This window comes from Triticum aestivum, chromosome 2B (assembly GCF_018294505.1).
Source record: "Triticum aestivum cultivar Chinese Spring chromosome 2B, IWGSC CS RefSeq v2.1, whole genome shotgun sequence".
In the NCBI taxonomy this organism is placed as follows: Eukaryota; Viridiplantae; Streptophyta; class Magnoliopsida; order Poales; family Poaceae; genus Triticum; species Triticum aestivum.
Window position 1 is genome coordinate 440909569 of NC_057798.1, and position 5999 is coordinate 440915567.

Below are 5999 nucleotides of genomic sequence, written 5' to 3' on the forward strand. Positions count from 1 at the left end.
GAAGAAGAAGAAGAAGAAGAAGAAGAAGAAGAAGAAGAAGAAGAGAGGGAGTGTAATCTCAACATGTGATGGGGAGCTCTAAATTTGAATTTGAAACTTATAAAACAAAAAGATTCAAAACAAATAAACTAGGAGAGAGGGAGTGTATCGTAGGATGTGTCCCATATGAAATAAGTCCCCTGGTTTGTCACCGCGAAGATGCGGTTAGAAAGGAGGACATCGTCTTCGTACTCGTATGGCAACAAATCGGCCACAGACAGCATGGTCCGCCTTTGACCGCCATGTGCAAGGTTCGTGCTATCTTATTCAATCTCACCGTGGTTCCATCTTACCAATTCATGCGGTGGCCCGTTGCATGGCTGATCCCAATGTTAGACAAAGGTTCTACGGGAATGGTGTCACTGTTGTAAATGTTGTGGATATTGATATTGGTACCCTCCCGTACATATGCAAGCCAATCTCCACTCGCACCGAGCCTAACCTATGAAATAGTGGGCAGGGGGAGAATTAGGAAATGGACACGGAAGTAGTCTTTAGAATGCATTTACTACGTGATCAAACTCATCTTACATGCTCATCGGAGGAAATCCGAGTGCCCCTCAACGTCGACATCTCAAGGGGCGTCAACTTGCAACTACGGCCACGCCGCGCTAGAGAGACCCCCAAGGAAACATCCTCGTGCATTCCCCGGAACATCAAGATGCATTTGTATGAGTAGTTTATCTTGTGAGAGAAAAGGATGAACGAGGGAAGGCCTCTAGAGATAGAGATAGACACTACTACTACCAATGTGCTGGCCCGTGTGTTGCAATGCATCCAAAGTAGTAGAATAATACTTGTTCACGTGCTTGAAATATAAACACTCTAGTTTTGATATACATGTGTCAGCAGACATGACAGCTTGTCCATGGAAGTTGAACCACGGCGACCATCACGTTTCTTGTTTCTACCACTGCCACACCCACACGCGATTCCCATGACACCGCTCCAACCCATGGAACGACGTCCCCCAATGTGGACATGGAACCTCTGACGTGGCTATCACTGCCTTGCCCTGCCTTTCCTTTGTTGACAGGTGGGACCCATGCTTGGTGGTCCCACATGTCAGTGACAGAATGGTAGGTTCACGTCAGGGGATCCTCATCCCCACGACGTGCGCCTCATCCCTCTCAGCCCTACCGCTCATCTGCCTTTGTGTGCATGACATGCGGGCCAGCTGAACTGCGGGGACCATCAACTTTTTACCACAACAACACCTGATTGGACGCGGTTTGCCTACTCCGCTGTTGTGCTCTGATCCGTACTCCTGCACCATCGAATTTACATCCAGCGGCTGTGACACATTTCGTCCCGGGCATCAACCCTTAACTGGAGTACTTCTGTACTACAGGTAGTACCCGCCGGTGTGGCCATCTACGCCTCGTAACGCCCCGACGCCCAGCTGTGGCACCCACGCCACAGCCACGCTACCATCGGCCGGTTCATCTTGAACGAGCGAGTCGGGAACCACGCCACCACCATGAGAATGACATGTGGGCTAGCCACATTTAAGGTCTGCATGTCATTGACTCATAGGCCGGGCACTAAGCCACTGAAGTTCGGTCCCGTGGGCCCTGAGAGGGAAATGTAACTCCTGCGGCGGGCCTTGTGGTGCTCTCGTAGTATGAGCTCGTGCCAAAACCGGAATTTGTTTCTTACTACTGCCAACTACTAGTAAGGTACACGTGCATTGCACGCATGATATTCTGGTGGTTTGTGCATTATGCTTCTACATGTGGAGTTTTCTAGATTCTACATGTGGCAAAATCTAGTGTAATGTAGATCATATCCAACGGCCAGTAGTGCTCGGATTTGCCATCTTTGTACCGTCGGATTGGCTTCATCCAACGACCAACTTTTAGAGTTATTCACACACTATATAGGGGTATAGATATAGATGTTTGGTTTGCAGCCTAAGGTTGCCACGCCTAAGCTTAGGCGTGCCACAATATCTTAGGCATGTGTTTGGTTCATTGCTACACTTGTGGCTTGCCACACTTTTCTAGCTACATGGTCCACATGTCATAGACTCAAGTTCTTACCAAATCTTGCCACACTTATGGTGCCCATTTTGTTAGCCACATTTTTTGTGGCAGACACAGGGGTTGTTTGGTTTTAGGCCTAGCAATGCCACACTTTATCATACAATGTTGCCAAACTTGCCTAAGGTTAGGGGCTGTTTGGTTAGTAGGGCTGTTTGAATTGTGACTATTTTGCCATATATTGCCACATGATTTTTGCCACACTTGCCACACTTGCCTTAGTTGAGTTGCTCAAATTGTTAGCCACACTTTGGCTTGCCTAAGGGAATCTTGCCACACTTTTTGTGTCTATGACATGTGGGGCTAACTGCTCATAAAAAATCTTTGCCTTAGGTGTGGCTAGAACCAAACACCTACCTAACTTGGTCAAACTTGCCTAAGGTTAGGTGTGGCAAAGTGTGGCAAGGTGTGGCTAGGAACCAAACAGCCACTAAGATTGCCAAAGATTGCCACACGTAAGGTTAGGCAAGTTTGACTAACTTAGGTGAGTGTTTGGTTCAAGAGACACCTTAGGCAAGCCACACTAAGGCATCACATGACATACACACAAAAAATATGGCAAGATTCCCTTAGGCTTGCCAACTTGTGGCTCTCATTTTGAACAACTAATAACTTTGCCTAAGCTTAGTTGTGGCAAAGTTAGTCATGAATTAAGTTCAACCATGGAGTCTTCTAGATTATACATGTGGTAGAATTTGGTGGATGATATCCAACGGCCAGTAGTGCTCGGATTTGCCATCTTTGTACCTCGGATTGGCTTCATCCAACGACCAACTTTCAAAGTTTTTCACACACTATATAGGGGGGTATAGATATAGATGTGCCGGTCTGTTGCAATGGATCCAAAGTATATCTATTTAGTGGAGTGCACTCTAAACACATTATCTATTTATTTTTCTCTAACCTTTCGTAGCCATGCAACCAAGCCACATAAGCTTCATGGGTGCCCCCCACATCATATTATTCACTACATTGACTGGAAAAAAGATAAATCACCCAAAACAAGATCTTCCCATTTTTTGTTCCTACGATGTTGTGCCGTGCATGTACCTACTAGTTGTATAGTGGTAGTACTAGTTGTATAGTACAAACTTGGTACTAGTAGGAGTAGTACTAGTACGTAATGCTCCTACTCTATCAACGAGCCCCATCTCACATGAAATTTCTTGGTTTCCGTGCTACAGCTAGATCTTCCCCTCGTTTCTGTTTTCCAACCCGGCGGCGGGCGGGGTGCGGTTTGCCAATAGTCGGTTTTCTCAACGGTGGTCCCACATCAAAGTGAAAATGCTAGGCAACACGCCTTCCCTAAGCTATGTGTCCTGCCGGACGGGCCGTGGATTACTCCTGATTCCCGGGCGTGTGGGGGTGCGATGCGAACGCGGCAGACCTTTTCCTTTTACTAGCAATGTGCCGTGCGTTGCGATGGACCCAAAGTAGTAGAATAGTAGTACTTGTTCACAAACTTGAAAGAAATTACTCTTGTTTTGATATACTCCCAATATATTACTCCCTCCGTTCCTAAAAATTTGTCTTTTTAGAGATTTCAAATGGACTATCACATACGGATTGCATAGACATATTTTGAAGTGTAGATTCACTATTTTTTCTTCGTACTAGACCATGGAGGCGCGCTTTGCCGTGCCCGTCCTTGAACCCTCGTAATTAGGGAAGCATAAGAATATGTGTATGCAAAGCACCTCTAATTTACGCAAGAACAAACTGAAACCTACAAAGAATCCATCCTCTACAGCAAGAAATCAAGAACAGAACATTTTCCCAATGAAAAGTTAACTATCTAACAACATAATAGCTAAATGGAATTGATAGAAGCAATGCCCATCAATGAATTAATTGCTCAAGAATTCTTCTCATGAACAATGGTGAGCTCAAAATTTCAAAATTAAATTACTGAGGAGTTTCTGGTTGTTTCGCATACGGTGCACAAGAGCAACTCTGATCAACATAGCTTTCCCAGTGTTGTCTATAGCCAATGGGGACTCATTGGTCATTGCCTTAACGGTGCATTCAGCATATGTAACTCATGCCTGATTTATCTTCTTGCTCTTTATCTTGTTGATTTTGCTTTCATAGAAAAACACATGATTGTTAGCTAAAATAGTCAATATTACCTATAGATAAAATATTTAATTTAAGAAAAGAAGGGAACACTCACTATATTAAATAGTTATAGAAATACTGTTGTCATCTATGAAGGAGAAAATAAAAAACATGCTTTATTCAACTAACACCAGCACCACCACGACATAATAAAACGGGCATATATCATCTTAGAAAATTACTGGGTAAATGACACGGAGTCATAGTAAGGCTTACATAAATTCCAAAAGCATTTCCCAAAAATAGTTCAACTGAATACCATATTGAAGTTAAAGGTTAATTGACAAATCTAGAAATTTGAAACTTCATTTTTTTTCCAGCAGTATAGAAAGTACTTGTCTAATAACACTCTTGCAATTGCCACGGTCCATAAGTGTTTTCACACAGGCACTCTTGTGGTTGTCCATAAATTTCATCCTCTGGTTGATCAGCCTCACTTCTCACTCACGAATGCAGAAGGTAATTTAATAAGCAATGAACAAGTTTGACAAACTGTATGGAGAAAATAGAAGCATCTGTGAACAGCAAACTATACATATGGTAGTATAAATTGTTCTTTTCCCCTAAACTGTCTTACACCACTTGTCTTACACCTTTTGGTATTCTTTCTCCTCACAAACGCCAAATTTAGAATTGATGCTAGCATCATTAGTGTCAATAGTACACAGTAAGGGTTGCTTCTATTAATAACCAAACCAAAACATACCTGACCCGACTCTTGCTTTGGCAGCAAAAAAACAAACAAATATAATACATCAGCGGCATGTATTGATGATGCATGGTTGTGATTATTAGCACATAACTATGCGAGTTCAGTTCTGAAAATGCTCTGTGTCCATTTACCTATTCATGCTTTGAGTCTCACCTCCCACTGTCTCAATGCTTCCTCATGCAATGAGTATCTCAGAAATGAATAGTTAAGACTCCACCTGTGTCATTCTTGGGAATTGAGATCAGAAACTTAATTGGCTTGACGAATTGAATAACAAGAACTTAATTAGGTCGAGGTCAAATGAAAAGGGTATGTTTCGCATAACAAGCAGGGTCGAAATCCCTTTATCTGACCTGCAATCAAGAGTACACCAAAGAAAATTTAGCACATTACGTGTTGATTGAGACTGAAACAAAAAAAACTATACTACCAGAACTGCTTGTTGCTGCCTTGATCTTGTTGTCAAGAAAATTGCTGCCACCTCCTCGTGAGTCATCGAGCAGTCGTCGCCACCATCGCTCTATCTTGAACCGAAAATAGGGGCGGGGATGATCGCCAGCACACACCATCACCGTCGCATATCCACTACCCGACAAGCACATCTTCCTCTTGGATCCATCGGCCGCCGCTGCCAGCATATCCGCCGCCGCCGCCGCTGTCGCCACCATCGCTCTATCTTGAATCCACTAACCGAAAAAGCGATGTTTCCGTTCTGGACATAGGAGAACACTCTGCACCGAAAGCCCAGGTGTAGTCCTCTATAGCGTGGCGCCGTGGCCCATGGCACCGGCACGGCCCGTTTCACGAGAAGATCCCCAGCACGGTCAGCAGAGCAGCGACCCTTTTTTGGTTTAACAAGATGCTGAGGGACGACCGAACAATCTGGTGCACACATAACTTAATCGGACGGTTAAGGTTCTCAAATCGCCGTGGAGGGGCATGAGTAGCTCTATCTCACTGTTTAGTAATGTAGTCACTTATTGAAATATCTAGAAAGACAAATATTTCGAAACGGAGGGAGTACTTTTCACTCAAAATATATTTCTCAGGCTGTTTTGATGAGGTGAGGGAGGGATGTGGTTGATTTC

The 5999-nt window shown here is 44.0% G+C and overlaps 1 long non-coding RNA gene across 1 annotated transcript; it reads right to left on the reverse strand.

Annotated features, from left to right (window-relative positions):
• Positions 1-4737: 4737 nt before the first annotated feature.
• Positions 4738-5615, reverse strand: LOC123041351 (uncharacterized). The gene is made up of 2 exons (XR_006418480.1): positions 5342-5615; positions 4738-5264 (listed from the first exon to the last, which is right to left on the reverse strand). It is a non-coding gene; the product is annotated as an uncharacterized lncRNA (long non-coding RNA).
• Between the last annotated feature and the right edge of the window lie 384 nt (positions 5616-5999).